The 21,462-nt window shown below is 39.9% G+C and overlaps 1 long non-coding RNA gene and 1 pseudogene across 1 annotated transcript; one reads left to right on the plus strand and one right to left on the minus strand.

Annotated features, from left to right (window-relative positions):
• Nucleotides 1-429: 429 nt before the first annotated feature.
• Nucleotides 430-21,114, minus strand: LOC120367908 (uncharacterized). Its single transcript, XR_005582161.1, has 2 exons — nucleotides 20,961-21,114; nucleotides 430-738 (listed from the first exon to the last, which is right to left on the minus strand). It is a non-coding gene; the product is annotated as an uncharacterized LOC120367908 (long non-coding RNA).
• LOC101029049 (ATP synthase F(0) complex subunit C1, mitochondrial pseudogene) lies at nucleotides 14,226-14,636 on the plus strand (annotated as a pseudogene).
• Nucleotides 21,115-21,462: the final 348 nt, after the last annotated feature.

Below are 21,462 nucleotides of genomic sequence, written 5' to 3' on the forward strand. Positions count from 1 at the left end.
AATAGAACAAGACCCTGTCTCAAAAAAAAAAAAAAAAAAAGTATGTGGTTTGGGTCTAAAGCACTAAGAGATGTTAATTATTGAGTGAATGACTTAAGAAGTGGGTGGAGAATAGCTGAGTAAATTTGGAGAGAAAAGGAAAAGGTAAGTTTGGAGGAGGATTAGAAGATACCAGAAGATGGCCTCCCAAATCGAATGTGAGGAAGCCAAGTTAAAAAGGATGCCATTCTGAACATCAGTGAGAATTGTATGGTTCAAGGGGAGAAAGCATGTGCAAGAATTCAGGGTTCATGACAAATACACTGGTGTTTAGACCCAGATAGCAAACAGTTACAGATCGCCAGCACAGGGGCAGAAATGCATTATCGTTCCTCATCTACTGTGAGGTTCATGGCCGACCCTCCTGTAGCCAAAGACAGACAAACAAGAGACAAGCATAACAAATTACTTTAATAGAAGTTTACATGATACAAGAGACTTCAGAAAGGAAGATCCAGAGAAACAAAGGAAACTGTACTTGGAGGAAAAGTGGCAGTTTTGGAGACGTGTGTTTGGACCAAAGCGGGTGGAATCTAATGGAAATAAACTCGGGGAATTTAGCAAGCCCCGATGGTTGGGATTCCTCTTGGCCTCTCTCTGTGCCACTCCTTCTTTCCTGGTATAGGGCAGGACCTCTCTGGAGTGAGGATCTTCTGTTCTACTTTCAGAAGAAGTAGGTCAGAGGATTCTTTTTAGGACCTTGGGGGAGAAAAGTGGGAGAAAGTCAGAGAGTGACCTTCCTGCTTCTGTGGCGTTCTCAATTTCCTTCAGCTTAAAATACACAGAATGCCAAGGTGCCGTATTTTGGGATATCCTGTTCTGAGCCCCAACACAAGGATCAGAGAAATGCAAATTCCAATCAGACTGCAAGCTGAGTGGGAGGTGCAGACTTCTGAAATGCAACAGAAGGATGAGGACATTAAATGTAAATCGAATCTGAGCAACCTGGAAGAGCATCCCTTTGGCTCCTCTGTGGGGTCCGTGACATGGAAACTCCAAAATGGGGCCCAGTGACACCAGGAAAGTTGCTGATAAGAATCAGCCAGCACCCTGGGCCTTAGGAACCTCTAGCCTGAGAAGCAGACCACCTGTCAAGCTAATGGGAATAATAGTAATCATTGTTTTGTTTCAGTAATTGGTGATGGCAGGAACTTCTGAAGCAGGAGGCCTCATGCCTTGTGTGAACTCGGCTGGTACTTACAGGGTATGCTTTGTGGAATCCAGGAAGATTTAGAATTATAGATTTAGGGTATAGATAGGCATAGTAGAATCAAAATTACAGAATTATCATTTTGTTACCCATTTAGGCTTTTAAAATCTACTTGTAACATTTAAAGAATTTAGTCAATTTGAGTGAAGGATTTTTTAACTCCACACACATACACAAAAAGGTATGTGAATAATTGATTTAGGCTTCTGACTAAATTGGAATGGTACTAAGCATTGAGCTATTTAAGAAATATTTAGGCTTACATATTTACCCATTTTAAATAGATATAAATTATTTGTATTAGGGAAGATGTTATATGCTAAGGTAGACAGTTGTACTTAAGAAGGAAACTGAATAGATTCCATTTATAAATACAGTTTAAAATCTTTTAAGGTATTGAATTAAGTTTGGAAATGAAAGCAATCATCCTTCCAAGACTCCCTAGAAGTGATAGGCAGGTTTGGAAGAACCAATAAATGCAATACTATTGTTTTTTAGAAGTTGAAGTTAAAAGGAACAACCAATTAAAACAAAAAACTTTATTTGGAAATTCAGATTTGCAGAAAGTTGCAAAGATAGTACAGAAAGTTTCCCTCTATCTTTCACTCGAGTTGCTCTTATTTTTTTCTTTCGTCACAAGGTTTTTAAATTTGTAAATTCCCTAAGTTGAATATTACCAAAAATAAATGAAAGGAAGCAGACTTCTGGATATTATTTTAAACACGCAAACACATATGTGGATATATACGTGAGAATGCACACTCAATCCCTCTCAGGACACTGAAAACCCTCATTAACAGTCATTTATATTGGAATATCTGAGTGGAGTTTGAGAGGGCAAAGGGGCATGGAGACAGAGCTGTGGATATCGGCAGAGCTTTCTGGTCCGGGGTGTACACTCCACAAGGTTCCATGTCGTGACCTGCCTTCTTTCTCCACGCAAGGGCTGTGAGACGTTAACCTGTCTGTGCCACGACATTCTCCTTGGCGACCACAAACGATAATGGTGGTGCCTGCCTGCCACCTGGACTACTGGAAGGATTTGGTGAGTAAGTGCATGGCAGACTTCTGGGTCATGCTCAGCACACAGTATGTACTCACCATGCGTGGGCTGCTATTACCATAAATATGGTTGTGGAACCCGAGACAGAGGTGGCAAAGATTGACTCTTTGACCGAACTCTAGCCAGGATCCTCTTGTTACAGTAAATAGTTAGGCAGACATGAGCAGGGCAGCAGAGGCCCCCTCCATGCTAACCAGGTATGGCAGGTGACCATCAGGTGATGGTCAGGCAGTTAGTTGTTAAGCTGTCTCTCCGAAATAATAATTGCTTAAAGCCAGAGCCAGGGAAAGACAGTCTCCCAGTGGATAGAAAAACCTGAAACTGGTGATTAGTCTCCTGATAAGATCTCAGGAGTTGGGCAAATAGGCTCAACCACGCACACTAAGTGGCAGAATTGGTGAGTCTGAGTGGTCTATAACCACATGGGAATGCTCAACTGGTAAGGGACAAATGCCTCAAGTGCGCACGTGCAGTTTCAGTAAACACACTGTGTATGGGGCCCCTCCCAGGTGCTGGCAGGCCCCCGCGCATGCGGACAGCCTACCCCAAGGGGAGAAGTAACTCAAGACCCCAGAAGGGTGCCAATACAGTATATAAAACCCCACGTTAAAGGTCAAACAGTACACTTGACTCTCTCAAGTCACCTGCTTGGGCCTCTTCCAAGTATACTTTACTTCCTTTCATTCCTGCCCTGAAAATTTTAATACACTTTCACTCCTGCTCTAAAACTTGCTTCAGTCTCTCACTCTGCCTATGCCCCTTGGTCGAATTCCTTCTTCTGAGGAAGCAAGAAGTGAGGTTGCTGCAGACGTGCAGGATTTGCCACCACTGACGCTCTGAGCCCTCTTCTCTACCAGGCCTCAAACTTGGCCTATAAAAACAGCACAAACCCTCTCATCCACCCTTCCGCCCCCCTTAAGAGACCTAAACCACTTGTAATCTGAGCACTTTGGAGGCCAAGGCAGGTGGATCACGAGGTCAAGAGATCGAGACCATCCTGGTCAACATGGTGAAATCCCTTCTCTACTAAAAATACAAAAAATTAGCTGGACGTGGTGGCGCACGCCTGTAGTCCCAGCTACTCAGGAGGCTGAGGCAGGAGAATTGCTTGAACCCAGGAGCTGGAGGTTACGGTGAGCAGAGATCGTGCCACTGCATTCCAGCCTGGGTAACAAGAGCGAAACTCCGTCTCAAAAAAAAAAAAGACCTAAACCAACACTAGCATCCTTCCTAACAGCTCAAGGTGGTACTCCAACCATGACCTGACACCTTCTTAAAGTGCCTGCCTAGGAAACCTCCAAGCCACCAGAAACGTTTACCATCTGTCCTACCCAACACCTGACATAGGCACCTGACTTTCTTACTTAGAGCAGTTACTTCAAAGACTTACAACTGTGAATCCGTTCTCCATCCCTTTGACATGTATGTGTATCTCTTCAGTTTAGGGGTGTCTTTTTCAAAGACCTGAAAGCCATTCCTTTGAAAATGTAATCATCAGGATGGATGGGACCTCTGCCTCCCAAGCTTTGTGGGAGGACAGAATCTTAACTTCCTCAATGGGCAGCTAACAGACTCAGCTGGCCAAATTGCATTTACACTCAACTCGCTGTCATTTTCACTTCCCTTACCCTGCCGTAGCCGCCCCCACCTGCCCTCTCTACTCTCCATTCTGCCTTTAAAATGTCTAGTCAGCTCCACACAAATCAAAGTTGAGTTCAGTCCACACTGGACCCTCTTTCTGATTGCAGTCATCTATTATTTATTAAAATGTGTCCTTATTGCTTTAGTCTTCAGCTTTGTTTATCTTTGGCATAAATCACAGTTCAGAAATGTATTTGGGAAGCCCATGCCTATATAAGGCAATGGAATCCTAGAGAATGTGTGTGGAATGAGAAAATTTAAGAGCACTTTCACCAAACCCCAAAGCACACCAGCATTTAAGGTATAGAAAAAGGAAGAGAGCCTACATACACAAGCAAACAGTGAGAAAGAAAAGACTAGAATGAAGGAGGAAAAACGATACTGAAGGAAATCAAAATACTTTACTTTAAAATGTATATCTTTTGAAATGGCTGTTCAGGGGGCCAGCACACAGAAGCAACCTGCAAAACTGTCTTCTGTCAGGGAGATTTGCATCGGTAGAGAATGTGCATTGAGGCAGCCAGCCCTTCCCTTGTGCTGATCTAGGGAAGATTAACTGAGAGTCTGACACCTTTAAAGAAGAAACAGTTACCCTGCTACATGTTTGGTTCCATTTATACAACTGAACAGCCTTTGCTAGCCACGACTCCTCTTCTTTGCCTCCCATGACCTGTCTTGCCACTCTAATCTGGTTTACCAGCTGATATGGTTTGGCTGTGTCCCTACACAAATCTCATCTTGAATTGTAGCTCCCATAGTTCCCACATGTTGGGGGAGAGACCTGGTGGGAGTTAATTTTATTGCAGGGGATGGTTTCCCCCATACTGTTCTTGTGGTAGTGAATAAGTCTCATGAGATCATGGTTTTAATAAAGGGAAATCCCTTCTGCTTGGTTCTCAGTCTCTCTTGTTTACCGCCATGTAGGACATGCCTTTCACCTTCTGCCATGATCATGAGGCCTCCCCAGCCACGTGAAACTGTGAGTCCACTAAACCTCTTCTCTTTTTTTTTAAATAAATTACCCAGTCTTGGGTATGTCTTTATCAGGAGTGTGAAAACAGACTAATAAACCAGCATAACCTGTTTTTGGCCATGCTCTGAGCCCTGATTCTTTCTGTAATCTCAAGATGGTTTATACATTGTACCCCATGCGAAAGTTGGGGTATTCACTCTGTGGTTCTCGCCTGTGTGCACATTAATACATATGTATACCTTTTCACTTATTAATCTGCCTTTAGTGAGTTGATTTTTCAACAGACTGTCAGAGGGTAAAGGGGAAGTTTTCTCTTAGCTCCTACCACAGTGTGAAAAGAAAAACTTCAACCGAATTAAATTTAAAGGAGTTTAATAGCACAATGAACAATTCACAAACTGGGTAGCCCCCAGAATCACAGCAGATTCAGAGAGACTCCAGGGTAGCCACATGGTGGAAGACAATTTACAGACAAAATTAAGAAAAAAAAAAAAAAAAAAAAAAAAAGGAAGTGGCATACAGAAATTAGAAGTGAGGTACTGAAACAACTGGATTGGTTACAGCTTGTTTATATATGTATTTCTTTCTTTATTTGCCTCATTTGAACACAGTTTGAATGCTCCGCAGTGTATGGTAGCTGAAGCATGGCTGCTGGCAATGGCCAGGCCTCAGCCATTATTACAGGCACCTACTCCTCAATCAGGTTTTCAGTCTTGTCTACCTATTAAGTTGGGCTGCAGTTCATCCACAAGGACTCACATATAGAAGTACAGAGTCCTTCTTAGGCCATATTTAGTTTTCTTTAACCATAGACAGCATGGTCACAAAGTAAGTGGGAATAAAACTGAATGTCCCCAAACAGATCCGTGTGTGGAAACTTGATCTATGACCAATGAAACATTGTAGATAAATACGGAAAGGTTGCTGCTACCAGTGGTTTCCACGTGGAAATAAATAAAATTGGATTTTGATCTTCCATGGTACCTCTCTTTCCCAATGAAACAAAAATTTCCAATGAATTAAACACTTACATCTGAAGAAAAATCTTTAATTATGGAAGAAGAATATAGGATAATATTTTTATAACGTTAGGATACTAAAGAATGTATTAAACGAGGTTCAAAAATGACTATGAAAGAAATGATTGGTAAGTGTAATTTCAATAAAAATTAAAGCCTGTTCATTGAAAGACATCGCAAAGAAAAAAAAGATTTTTGTAACACTTTTTTTTTTTTTTTTTTGAGACAGGGTCTTGCTCTGGCACCCAGGCTGGAGTGAAGTGATTTGATCTCTGCTCACTGCAACCTCCGCCTCCCAGGTTCAAGCAATTCTCCTGCCCCAGCCTCCCAAGTAGCTGGGATGAAAGGTGCCTGCCACCATGCTGCGCTAATTTTTGTATTTTTAGTAGAGATGGGGTTTCAGCATGTTGCCCAGGCTGGTCTCGAACCCTTGGACTCAAGTGATCTACCTGCCTTGGCCTCCCAAAGTGCTGGGATTACAGGTATGAGTGACCCATGCCTTGCTGACTTTTGTAACACAAGTGATAAAAAAATTTTATGTATAGTATATTAATGAAATATTCCTATAAATAACAAAAAATAAATAAATAGAAAAAGGGGCAAAAGACATTCCCATGGAATATAAAACATAATTAGAAAGTATATAAATGACAATGCTCAACCCCTATGGTCTCCAGAGAAATGAACATTAAAATCTTATGTTACTCTCCCATGGAGAACACCTGTCTAGCGGGATTGCAAAGATCCAGTTTGGCTGGTGAGGACATAGCAAGAAAGTCAGTGTACTACATCTAGAAAGCCACAGAGAAGAAGGTAGAAGATGATCACAGAGATAGATCATTAATTTCCATGTCTCATAATTCAATCCTTGATTTAAGAGGTCATCAAGATAGATAATAATAAAAATTAAGAAATTTGAGCATATAGCGGTCAAACTAATTTTTAGAGACAGAAATAAAATGAGAGGAAAGTATAAGGTGTTTGAAACAAAAAATATTTAAGTTAATTCAGGCAATACTTATTAAATATCTGCTAAGTGCCAGGCCCTCTGTCAGGGACTGAAAATTCAAGGATAAATAAAGAAATACTCCTTCCCTAGAAGCAGCCACACGCCAGTGAGATACAAAAGTGATTATCTGTATCATATGCAATGCTCATGACAAAAGCAATGTTTATTTGCAGACTTTTCATGCTCAAGGTCCAGGTCTTGGTGCCTTAAGCACATTTTTACTAATCTCCACATTAATCTTACATGACTAACAATATCTGTTCACCTTTTACAGATGAGAAGGTAGTAATTTGTTTAGAACAGGATTTCCCAACCCCAGCACTATTGACATTTGGTGTCAGATAATTCTTTGATGGGGCTGCCCTGTACATTACTGGATGTTTAGTAGCATCTCTGGTGTTAAATCAAGTTTAGCCTAAAGCTGCCTCCTTACATATTTTAAGTTATGCCTAAAGGTTTTTCTGTACACAGTGACCTAGAACAAGTTCAGATATAAACAGACATAGCCTACGCTTGTGCCAGTCACCAAGTTTTGGCCAATCAGATGTAGCCAACTGTTTGAACTGTGTTCAGATAAGGCAAAACACCAATCTGTAACTCATCCACTTGTTTCTGGATTGGTTACCTCACTTCCATCTTCTGCCCATCACTTTCCTTTTTCTGTCCATAAATCCGTAGCATGGCTGCGCTGGAGTCTGTGAGCAAACTAACTCGGGAGGCTGCCCAATTTGCAAATCTTCATTGCTCGATTAAACTTTAAATTTAATTTGGCTGAAGTTTTAATTTTATCACTGGCCTCTATCCACGAGATGCAAGTAGCTCCCCTCCCTCCACAGTAATGACAACCACAATATCTCCCAATGACTGTCTTCTGAGTGGCAAAATTGTCCCCAGTAAAACCACTGATTCGGAGACACAGGAAGTGGTGGCACAGGAATTCCAGAAAAATGTTTGACTCCTCAAACCATAGTTGCTGGTTGTTTTTGCTTATTTGTTTGGATTTATTTCTTCATCCATTATACAATGCGTTTATAGAAATAGTTCTATCTTGAACACTAACACTGGCATTTAACTACATAAGTGTAAAGCAATGCAATGAGGAAGAATCTTTATTTACATAAATGGCTTGTGCTGGAGGAAGATAGAAGTGAGATGATAGCCAGGCATGGTGGGTCATGCCTGTAATCCCAGCACTTTGGGAGGCCAAGGTGGGTGGATCATTTGAGGTCAGGAGTTTGAGACCAGCCTGGCCAACATAGTGAAACCCCATCTCTACTAAAAATGCAAATATTATCTGGGAGAGGTGGTACATGCCTGTAATTCCAGCTGTTCAGGAGGCTGAGGCAGGAGAATTGTTTGAACCCAAGAGGTGGAGACTGCAATGAATTGAGATCATGCCACTATATTCCAGCCTGGGTGACAGGAGCAGAACTCCATCTCAAAAAAAAAAAAAAGTAGTGAGATGATAATGACATAGATATTATTTTAGGTTTCTATTATTCATTCAACATCTCAGGGCACACAGACTATCAAATAATAGACTCCAAGAACTGTCTGTATTGCTTTAATTCCTTTCATTTATTCATCCATCCATCCATGCATTCATTCAGTAATTCCAGGGGTAGTCCTAGGAACTGAGGCTCTCCAATGCACAAGTTGGAAAGGTCCCTGCTCATGCTTAGTCTAATGGGCAGGTGGAGAACAGACAGGAGACATATTAATATATCATTAAACAAGATAATTTCAATTCATGATAGATGTTTTGAAAAAAATAAAAGTTTTATAAAGGTGAGTGACTTGGTTGGAGGGAGGGTGCTACTTTGGATTCAGAGGTCTAGAAAGGCTTCTCTGAGATGATGCAAGCTGAGATCTAAATGAAAAGGAGGCAGCCATGTGAAAACATGTAAGAAGAATATGCAAAAGAGGGGAACAAGCAGATGCTAAGATGCTGAAGTGGGAGTGAGTTTGGTGTATTTCAGGAATGGAAAGAAAGGTAATACCAGGGGCAAGAGGAAGGATATGATGTCAGGGAGGTGGAAGGTGGATAAAGACCCAGGCTTATGTGCCCTTGTAGGCCATGAGAGGAGTGTGGATTTCTTTCTGTGTGCAAATGGAATATGATCTTGTTGAGGCCACTCCAAAAGGAAGGCCAAATGTTAGCTTTCATTCCATCAAAATACTAGTCCTACACATTCTTGCTTCTTTTGGTCATGGTTATATGTTTGCAGTTACTTAAATAGACTGATGTGAGAGTTAAAATGTGAAGCTTACAGGGGAAATCAAAGAAATATTTAAAATATATTAGTTTAGTTTTTATTCTCCCTGTAGAGTTTCTGCAAAATAGACTCTTTTATTGCACTAGTGTCTTAGAAGGTCTATCGAGTATTTGATTTCATTTAGAAAAGCCCATGAGCACCTATATTTTTGAGAATTCTGATACTGAGTGTCAATGACTGCCAGTGGTTTAGATATTTTTTAGAAAGATATTATTGCAGTGATGATCTTATTCCATATTTTAGGCATAACAATTTAAGGCCTATTGCTTGTAATAGGGATAAAATGGAAGTAATTTAAAAGTCTATCAATGAAGAAAGCAGAAATAAAACGTGTTATTGTCATACAATGAGCTATGATTCAGCAGTTTAATGAACCAGATCTCCCTATAGTCAATCTGTGCAGGTCTCCACAGAATGGAGGGGTAAAAGGTAGGTTGTAGTCAAATAGGTATAGAAATACATGATTTTTTAAATGCATAAATAATTCACCATATATTTTCATTCATAAATTGGATTGAAAAGATACACATGAAGTCATCATCACAATTTCTACTTGAGAAGGCAAGAAACGTACTGGGGAGAAATATGGGGTGATTTTAACCTTATTTGTTCTGTTTTATTTAAATCAAAAATAATCTGAAATAAATACAGTATGACAAAACATTGATTTTTGTTAATTCTGGGGTCTTCCTTTTATATATTTTTAGAGACAGGGTCTCACTCTGTTGCCCAAGCCGGTTGCGATTCTGTGATTAAAGCTCACTCAACTACCCAGGTTCAAGCAATTCTTTTACCTCAGCCTCTAGAGTAGCTAGGACAATAGCTATCTTCCAAAATTAGAAAATTGTAATAACATCATGCACTAAACGCAACTACTGAATGCAAACTTTGTGAAACATTCTGCAGGTCAGCGTGGTCTGTGTCTTCATGGAGAGATTGTGGTTTGGAATGTCTGACCAAAATTGCCTTTGCAAAAATTGTAACAGTGAGAAAATTATAGCAGTAAAAGAGATCTGACCTTGCCTTCAATCTCCACACTACCATTGTTTATTCCTGAGTGTAAGCTAAGCTAAGTTTGGGATGAACTTAGTCTATAGTTTAACTTTGAAACAAAGATGATAACAGCCTTTCCCCAAACAAATCCCCTTCTTGCCTGGGGACATTAGTCACAGGATTAGAAATTATGGGTTAGGAGTCATGCAGCTGCAGGTCACAAGATTGTAGACCTTTCCAATTTCTCCTAGGGATAACATCACTATTGTAAAACCAAAAATTGGTACTCAGGATATTTTTTTCAGACTCCACATTATGATGTACCAACTGGCACCACCCAGACTGGTAATCTGGCTCAACCAGTTCTGTGATCCCACCCAGGCACAGAAGACAGCAAGAAGAACCTACTTCCCCTAAAATTTCATCTCCAACCCAACAATCAGCACTCCCCTCTCCCTGGTGCCCACCCACCAAATTATCCTTAAAAAAATCCCAGTTTCCAAATTTTCAAGGGGAATGATTTGAGTAATAAAACTCCAGTCTCCCACTCAGCTAGCTCTGCCTCAATGTCAATAATCTAGTTATTTCTCTATTGCAGTTCCCCTGTCTTGATAAATTGGTTATATCCGGGCAGTAGCAAGAATAACTCATTGAGCTGTTACATGATAAGCACATAAAAATGTGCTTTATATCCTTAAGCATCAGAAAAATAAATATTAAAACCAGGATGAAGTATATTTTACTGCTATTAGAATGGATATAATTTTAAATGACTGAAAATACCAAATGCTAGTAAGGATACGAGTAACTGAACCTCTTGTAATTGCTAACCACTTTGAAAAGCTGTTTGACAGTTTCGTGCAAGTTAAACATAAACCTTATGATCCAGCAATTCTTTCCTTAGGAATTTACTCAAGAGAAATGAAAAAACATTCATATAAAGGATGGCCTAAAATTTTTCACAGAAGTTTTATTCTCAGTGGCTAAAAACTGGAAACAATCAAATGTAATCAATGAGAGAGTGTATAAACAATTATGGTGTCTGCATACAATGGAACACCATAGAACAATCACAGAGAATTAGATAACTGATATACAAAATAACATAGATGATTCTCAAAAACATTATGCTGATAAAAAGAAGCAAAAAAAGAGTAACTACTGTTCATTTATACTGCATTTCATTTATATTGATTTCAGTTCTATGAAGTTCTAGAATGGACAGTTGGTAGTGGTAGAAATTAAAACAGCAGTTTGCTCCTGGGATGAGAGGGATGGTGACTAGAAATGCACATGGGGAAAATTTTTGAGTTCATGGAAAGATTCTACATATTGATTGAGGTGTTGGCTACATGGGTATATGCTCGTCACAACTTGTCTGTTGCAGATATAATTGTCTTGCATTTTATTGTATGTAAATTTTGTCTAAAACATTAGAAAGTTAAAACCAAGGAAGAAAGATTGTGCCATGAAGAAAACATTAAATAAAAGATTTTCTCTTGCCTTTTGACCCCAAAACTCCATATCCCAAAATTTATTCTAAAACAAAGACCCAGGCACAAAATAATATTTATTGACTCACTAAATATTTATTGAGCACCTTATGTGCCAGAACTCAGGGCATAGGCACAAAATGGTTAGCTAAAAACACAGCAAAAACAATAAATAAACAGTAAGAAACATGATGTAGAGTTTAATGAGAAAGAGCCATTCATTACAAAGTCACTTAAATCGTTGTGGAATCACACTTGTGCTAAGGGCTGTAAAGAAGTGCATAGTGATACGGCAGCATTGAGTTGAAAATGTTGATCTTGTCAGGAGGTTGGAAAGATCATCTATAACGAAAAGAGAATAGGGCTGGGATGTGAAAGGCAAATAGGGGTTTGAGGGGGAAGAGTGGAAAGAGTTTTGCATTCATAGGAAATAGCATTTTTAAATGTCCTGGCAGCAGTTTGGGTCTTGTGAGAAGGAAAAGCCAAGATGGGACTCAACATGTGAGGGACCTATTTGGAGAAAACACCTGTGAAGGCAGGGGATGCATTAATCGGGATTCCTCAGAGGAACAAAGCCAGTAGGATATATATTTCTATGTTTATTTTTCTAGGAAGGAATTGGCTTATATGTTTACAGGCAATGACAAGACCTAAACACTGCAGTTGGCAAGCTGGAGATCCAGGAGAGCTGACAGTGTAGCTCCAGCAGACTTGCAAACCAGGAAGAGTCTGAAGGCAGGAAAAAAAGAAGCCAGTGTCCCGGCTCAGCAGGAAGGCAGGAGAAGTTCCCTCTCACCCTGGCTTTTTGTTCCATTCAAGCCTTCCACTGACCAGACAAGGCCCACTCATATTAAGGAGGGCAATCAACACTGTTTAGGTGTTGTTCTCATTCAGAGACACCATCACCGATATGGTTTGGCCATGTCCCCACCCAAATCTCAACTTGAATTGTTTCTCCCAGAATTCCCATATGTTGTGGGAGGGACCCAGGGGGAGGTAATTGAATCATGGGGGCCAGTGTTTCTCATGCTATTCTCATGATAGTGAATAAGTCTCATGAGATCTGATGGGTTTATCAGGGGTTTCTGTTTCTGCCTCTTCCTCATTTTTCTCTTGCCACTGCCATGTAAGAAGTGCCTTTCACTTCCTGCCACAATTCTGAGGCCTCCCCAGCCATTTGGAACTTTAAGTCCAATTAAACCTCTTTTTGTGCCCAGTTTTGGGTATGTCTTTATCAACAGTGTGATAATAAACTAATGCAGTCGCAGACACACTCAAGATGATGTTCAACCAAATGTCTGGGCACCTTGAAACCCAGTCAAGTTGACACATAAAATTAACCATCCTAGGTAGCAAGTAGGAGTAGACAAGGAAGGGCTTCAGACCAAGATACTGATCTGATCTGTGAAGGGAGAGAGGGAAGGAAGGATTAGGTAGGAAGAGCCTTCGGACCTCAACAGAGCATCCAGAAAGTCTCTGGTCAAAGGAAGTCCTTGAGTCAAAGTTGTTCATTAGAGAGGGTCTGAACTGAGCAGAAATGACGTGATTTTGGTAATCCTGCCATACTCTATCTTTGGCTGAAAGAACCCTGCAGAAAGAGTTGACTGATGTGAACAAGCACATGGATTCAAAGATGTGGCAGCTGGAGGATGTCACCAAAGATTCTCCTAAAGGCAACTGCATGGCTATCATGATCTTATTGTGCTAAAGGGCAATGATGATGATGAGGAATTATGGAAAGGCCACACAGAGAAAGGAAAGAGCGTGTCTGAGAAGAGAGAGATGTCCTGGAAGGACTAGGGAGAAGTCTTGTGTTCCATGCTATGAATATATGTCTGAGGCACTGCATGTTTTAAACAGCGTGGGGAAGTAATGAGGCTTATTGTTTGAAAAGATCACTGGCAGCACCATGAAGAATGGACTGAATATATGTCGTATTAATAAAGAGTAAGTAAATTGTTAGTCCAGCCAAGAGATGGTAGTATCATGGTCTAGGGAAGCAGAAATATGGAGAATTGGAAGTATCTAAAGAGTATTTGAGGAACAAAAGTAATGGTTGAAAAATAGGCAAGTATGAGATGCCTCCAGGGTTTTCTGGATTATAGAGGTGGATAGAAGCTTGTAGAAGTCATGAATTTAGATGAGGCTGCCATCTTAAGATGTCACTAAGAAAATGCCATTTTTCTTAATGTTCTCAATGCCAATAATCTTTTTTTTTTTTCATTGTAGACGCTAAAAACAGCAAGATAGTTATTTCTCCATCTTCTGTTGTAGTCACATGGCTACAAAGTATGTAAGGGGCATGTGTTGGAGGGCTTCTGGGGACATATGTATTTTCAGCTAAAAGAAGAGATGCCAACCCTAAAATGACAAGCAAATATTTATTGCTGATAAACAAACTAAGGAAATAAAAACGAATAATAAAAAAATAACGTTTAAAAAGAAGACAAAGAAAAAGGGAGAAAAAAGGAGCACTGAGACCAAGGGCTAAAGCTGGGAGGCTGGAACAATGCAGACCACCAGGGCATCACTCATTGCTCCAGGTCTGATCCACCGTTGTACCAGGGGCTTTATCAGGCCTGTGTCTGCCTCCTTCCTAAATAGTCCCGAGAATTCATCTGAACAGCCTTTCTGCAGCAGCTCCCCACTCCAGATGTCCCGACGGGAGTTCCACACCAGTGTTGTCTCCTGGGACATTGACACAGCGGCCAAGTTTATTGGTGCTGAGGCAGCCGTAGTTGGTGTGGCTGGTTCAGGGACTGGCAGTGGAATGGTGTTTGGCAGCTTCATCATTGGCTATGGCAGGAACCCTTCTCTCAAGCAGCAGCTCTTCTGCTATGCCATTCTGGGCTTTGCCCTGTCTGAAGCCATGGGGCTCTTCTGTTTGATGGTTGCCTTCCTCATCCTCTTTGCCATGTGAGGCTCCATGGGGGTCACCTTCCTGTCCCTGCTGCTGCGACTCCATGCCATGGGTGCTGGGGTGTGCTAAGCTTTATCATTAAATGCAACGTTTCTCTAACCCCCGCCCTCCCCCCAAACAAAAGGGAGAAAGAAGAATAGATGGAGCAAACAGAAAACAAATAGCAAGATGGTAGACTTACAGTTAAACATAGCAATAATTACATTAAATTATAATGGTATAAGTGTCTCAAAAGAAAGAGATTGTCAGATAGTATAAAAATGGAAGACCCAACTATATGATGCCTGCAAAAATCAACCACAAAACCACATAAAATGAAAAGGTACAAATACATGAAAAAATATGGACAAGGATATACAGGCTAACTCTAGTTAAAAGAAGATTAGGTGACTATGTTAATACTCAATAAATATTTCAGACCAGAGACTATTAGCAGAAATAGTAATAAAGAAGACCATCACGAGGACATATAATTTTGAATGTTTATGTACCTTATAACAGCCCTTCAAAACACATGAAGCAAAAATAGCAAGAAGAAATAGACAATTGCACACTTACAATCAGCAAGTTCAACAGGCCTCTCTCAATAACTGACAGAGCAAGGAGATAGAAAATCATCAACTTGATCTGATATTTATAGAACCCTGCCCCCAATTACAGTAGAATATACATTTCTTTCAAACTCATATACAATACTTATCAGAGTGATAATATTCTGGATCATAAGAAAGTCTCAATAAAGAACTCAAATGTACAAAATATCTTCTTTGGCAATGATGAAATTAAATGAATCGACAACAGAAAGGTATGTGGAAAATCCTCAAACCAAATAATATACTTTTAGTAACTTACGGGTCAAAGAAGAATTCAAAATAAAAAATAGAAAATATTTTGCACTTAACATATGGAAATACAATATATGAAAATTTGTTGATTACCACTAAAACAGTAATTAGTGAAAACTTTTTAGCGCTATGTGCCAGTATTAGAAGAGAAGTCTCTAGTGACCTCAACTTCTATGTTAAGAAGCTGCAAAAAAAGAGCAAATTACACAAAAGGCAAGCAGAAGAAAGGAAGTAAAAATCAGAATGAAAATCACCAAAATAGGAAAAAGAAAACCAATCGAGTAAATCTATGGAACCAAAAGATGGTTCTTGGAGAAGATAAAATTGATAAACCTCTAGGCAGGCAGTTCAGAGAAAAAGAGAGAAGAACCAAATTACCAATATCAAGAATGAGACAGCTGGAATCATTCTACAGATATAAAAGGATAAGATAGTGTCTAGCACCAATTTATGCTAATACATTGGTTCTAAATACAATTTGAAGATGTGCCTCCATTTTATCCACTGATAAGGAAAAAATACCACTAACTTACCTTTTTGTATCAATGAGCAATTATGCTTTTTGGACAAGTTTCATTGAGGTATAATTGACATACAATAATCTGCACTTACATAAAGTGTATTTTTTATTTTGAATTCTTCTCTGACCCATAAGTTACTAAAAGTATATTATTTGGTTTGAGGATTTCCCATATATCTTTTTGTTACTGATTCATTTAATTTCATCATTGATATGTCATGGATGCATCTGAAAATAATGGACAAGTGCCTTGAAAGGCACCAACTACCATGTGACCCAGTCATTCCACATGGAGGTATTTGCCCGCGAGAAGAGAAAGCTTGCATCTGTACAAACACTAGTACATGAATGCTCACAGCAGCTTTATTTACAGTAGCCTAAAATTGGAAACAACTTGGCTGGGCATGGTGGCTCATGCCTGTAATCCCAGGACTTTGGAAACCTGAGGCGGGCAAATCATGAGGTCAGGAGTTCAAGACCAGCCTGGCCAACATGGTGAAGCCCTACCTCTACTAAAAGTACAAAAAAGTACCTGGGCATAGAGGCAGGTGCCTGTAATCCCAGCTACTTGGAAGGCTGAGTCAGGAGAATCTCTTGAACCCAGGAGATGGAAATTGCAGTGAGCTGAGATCGCACCACTGCACTCCAGCCCAGGTGACAGAGTGAGACTCCATCTCAAAAAACAAAACAAAACAAAACAAAACAAAATTGGAAACAACCTAAAACGTCATTAGTATGTAGAAGGATGAGCAAATTGTGCTGTTTTTGTAAAACAGAATACTACTCAACAACAACAAAAATGAGCTATTTGGTACTCTTAACAATGTGGATGCATCTCAAAATAATAATGCTGATTGAAAGGAGCCAGATAAAACAGAATACACATGTATAATTCTATTTCTATAACAATCTAAAATATGCAAAAATGATTTATAGTGACAGAAAGCAGATTGGTGGTTGCTTGAGGACTGGAATCTCGTGAGATGGAGAAAGAGATTAAAAAGGGGTATGAGGAAACTTTGGAAGAGTGATGGATATGTTTATTTCCTTGATTATGGTGGTGATTTCACAGGTGTATATATATATACATATATATATATATACATACATTTATATGTATGTATATATATATATGGAAAAACTTACAGAATTTTACATTTTATGTATGTGCAGACTTTGTATGTCAGTTATATCTCAATGGAGCTTGTTCAAAAATATAATTGCTCATTGATATGAAAAGGTAAGTTACTGGTATATTTTTCTTACCAGTAGATAAAATGGAGGTGCATCTTAAAATTGTTGGCATTAAATTCAATAAAAGGCAGCAATAAATGCCTTTGATCTGAGATTCTGGTGGCTGAGCTTCATGCTATTTTCAGCTAAAAATGTAAAGTGATAGAATTGGCAATACTGGCAATCATGTTGGAAGGATTGTGAATTTGTTTTTAGCCATGTTAAGATCAGGGCATTTTGGTTAGGGCTGCTGGTTGTCCCTCAGTAGCTTCCTAACTGATCACTACATCTTCTTCTCAGTTTCTCTCAGATCCATTCCCCACACAGCAGTCTTTCTTCTTTTGCAGTAGACTTCCAAACACGGCTGTATTGCATAAAGCCTACATTTTTCCGCCTCGCTGAAGATGAGGTCATGTGACTAAGTTCTGGCCAATGAGATAAGAGTGGAATTGACATGTTTAGCTAATTATAGTCACCGGTCTAGGAAAGGAGTCCCTAAAATTGCAAATGGGGCTGTCACATTACATTGTAAATGTGTCTGGCTTTTTACTTGCATATAATTCAACGTCACAGAAACTACGTTTTCAAAATGAAAAAATTCCAGACACAATTAAATGGTATTGTATAAATGCAGTTAAAATGCTTATTCTGGAGCTAGCAATATTGCTGAATACTAATCCCCAAACTGAAGCAGTCTTCTTCTGTCTTTGGACATGTCATTTAGTCTTTCTGCTTCAGGTCCCTGAGCTGTGAAATGTGGATAATATTACAGGGCTTGAGGGTGCTGTGAGGCTTAATTAACATTGGCAGAGCACTTTGAACATAAGACTTTGCCCTCTTCACAATTTTATCTGGGGACCTCAACAGACTGTACCAATAAGGCTGGTCCCATTTATCTCTGTTTTCCAGATCAGGTTATGAAGCAGGGAGAAATTAATGGCTTGCCCAAAGTCATTCTGTGAACCAGGAGAACAGCCCTGAGGAGTCCTCTGGAATATTGACTTCTAATCTTCCTGCAGCAACCACTGGATGCACTCTTCATTTTGAAAAAGGGTCTCAGAAATGCCAAATCCCTATGTTATCTAGTTACTTCTCTTTGGTCTTTTTCTTGTGTGTTGGCCTAGATTTTTTTTTGATCAGTTTTCCAGCGGCCTACAGAGAGGAGGGCTCTTTTCACTAGAAAAGAAACTCAGAAAATATCTGGGAGAGTTTAATGATCATAAGAGTCTTTATGGTGTCCCCATCAAGGTCACTAGAGGGGTTTGTTTGTTTTTGTGTCCTTAGTCGTAAAACTTAAGACGTGAGACCCACTTGTGCAGAGAGAAACAGTCATTCTGGTTCTTAGAAATTGCATTTGGAACTTATTTTTAAGAAATCACACAGGAGAAAACGAAAATATCCACTACTCCTGCCAATAATGAATAACTGCTGCTAATATTTAATGTCAAGATATTCAGATTTTTTTCTACATAAAAACTATACTATTTAAAAATGGGACCATATTGTATAGATAATTTATAACATAGGAATCTTGCTATTCTCCTAGTTCCAGTCAGCCTGACCTTGCTCTGCCATATGTCACTCCATTGCTGATGGCGGCCCATCACCTTCTCTATGTTTGCCTAGATAAGAGCACCTCTTCCTTCTCATCTCAGCTCCCCACTGCTCCATTCCTCACTTTCCAGAAGGGTCAGGTCCTGTCTTCCTGTTCCGCCATTACATGATATCCTGTAATTTTCCTTCATGTATAATTTTACCCTTATCTATTTTTATAATATCTCTCACTCCCAGTGGATAGCCAGCTCCATGAAGGCAGAGAGTGTGGTCTCCTTCTCTCTACGCTATTGACACCTAGGTAGCCAGCATGCCTGGCTAAAATTGTAGCTCGAGTAATATCTGCTGAATGATCCAATAAGTTAAATACTTTCCGCTCGTTTTAATGGCCGTGATTTGGATTTGTAACAGAATGGTAAATGTGACTCTTCCTGTTGATTTCATTTCAGTAGAGTCTTAAAGGCCCGGGGTGCAAAAACATTTAGAAAACATTCTAAAGCAAGGTGCAGGACCATCTGTGCAGAAATTGCCAAAAATAGTAGTTCAAAACTGTTTTGTCTGCATAAGTTGATCATGTACCTCCAGCCTAAATAAGACATTGCGGGTAAAGAGATTAAAGAGGGAAGATTTCTTGGCAGAGAGCTGGTCTTCTCTTTCCCACAGGGATAGATAGGGGAGCTTGCCCTTTATCTTAAAGGAATGGAGCTGTTTTCAAGAGAGTCACTCAGAAGGCCAGATGTGCATCCCCTCAAGTGTTAAGGACACAGGGACAAGTGCCAGACTCACCCCTTAGGAGTCTAAAGGTGGAGGCTGTGGATTGGCTAGTTGCCCTGACTATGGCAGCAAAGAATGGTGGCTGCCGTAGAAGTGAGCTGACCGTTCATGTACAAGGGCAGCAGTGAGTGAGATTCTCCTCTGGCTGGTTAAACATACAGAGGGAACCACTAGAGGTTATAACAGAATAGATGCCACCAAGAGAACCACAAGAAGTGCAAACAGAATTCAACATCTATGTGGGGCACTGGGATTTGGGAGGTGGAGGAGGTAAAAGAGTGGCCATACTGACAAAGGAATTGCAGATGGACCATCTAGCAGGTCCATCTCTAATGGATTCACAAAAGCTTCTTGACAGAAAGAGCAAAACGTTCATCCACCTGCTACCTACAGCAAAACCTAGGACAACTCCAAAGCAAAACCTACGACAAACAACTTTCTCATTTGTTTATCATAAACGACACTGCAGTGGACATTCTTAGAACTAAATATGTGTGCCTTTGAATACATTTCCAGAAATGATATTGTTGAAGACCAAGGATAGGCAATTATTAAAGTTTTTTTTGTTTTTTTAAATTAAATATTATTACTTGTGCTCCAAAACAGTCATGTCAATGGATATAAATTCACATTCTCATCAGCAGTTCCATTTCTCTTTTTCTAAAGATATTTGAGTAATGACTTTTAGATGTAGGTTTTTATGTGATCTCACCATTTCCAGTCCAATCCCTTCTAATTCATTTTTATTCATCAGACAGGCTAATACTTAAAAAAACATAAATCAGATGCCACTTCATGATTTCTATCTTTTAAATAAAATACAGTCCCTTGCTGTGGCCTGCAAAGACCAGAAATGCATTGCCCCTTCCTATCTGGTTCTAGGACTACATTTCCCATCACTCCCTCCTTCTCTGAGCTTAAGCCACAGGACCCTTCCCAAAGCCCCTTGAACTTTCCATGCTTTTTCCTGCAAGCTGGCCTTTTCAAGCACCCTTCTCTCCAGCTGGAATGCACATTCCCTGACATCTTCCACAGCTTCTTCTCATCTTTCCTATCTTAACTTATGTATCACCTCCTCAGAGAAGCCTTCCCTGGCTCTCTCTTATCTGAAGTAGAATTCTTTGTTACTCCTTACAAAGCACACTGCTGACTCCTTTTCACCACCATCTATAGCCATTTACATTATTTATTTACTTGTTTATTTTTTCTGAGTTACAAGCTCCATGGGGACTGAAACTTTTTTTATCCGTGTAGGTGTGTGTGTATGTTTGAGTGTGCCAAAGTTTGTTGTAGACAATCTTTGCTCATAGCAGATACCCAATACATGTTTGCTGAATGCAGAAAGGAAGGAATGAAGCAATGAATAACTGAAGCAGAATTGTTTTCAGGTTCTCCTACCTGATTTGATGTCATCTTCCAAGTCATTCTTCTTTAGCTGGCTAGGGACTGATAGAGGGAGAACAGGCTGTAGAGCAAACAACCTCCCTTGTTGGTGATAGCCAAGTCATTTTCATGAGCACCGTCTCACCCTCCAGAGGAAAGGCTGCATATGTTTCTGTGACACTCCCACTGTGAGCAGCAGGCAGCGAGGCCAAAGCTCAAGTTATTTTTGGTAAGGGTATTGGAGAAGTGCCATTCCAGCTTCAGCCTTGGTGCTTTGTGGTGCTTGGTGAAAACACAGTCTCTTTTGGTGAAGCTTGGGAGCCCATCCCTGCTCTGGAAAAGTGTAGAAATCTCTGGATTTTTGTACATAATTTCCTGCCCTCAATAGCTAAAGATGAAGAATGACAATGATAAGGAAGATAATTGGCTGAATGAAACGCAGCGAGCAGGGCAAGAGTTGTCCATATGTTTAAGCTAGAGTGGATTTCTGCTTTGAATGTGGTAGACCAGATGACCC

Source organism: Saimiri boliviensis, chromosome 9 (genome assembly GCF_048565385.1).
Source record: "Saimiri boliviensis isolate mSaiBol1 chromosome 9, mSaiBol1.pri, whole genome shotgun sequence".
NCBI classification, from domain to species: domain Eukaryota; kingdom Metazoa; phylum Chordata; class Mammalia; order Primates; family Cebidae; genus Saimiri; species Saimiri boliviensis.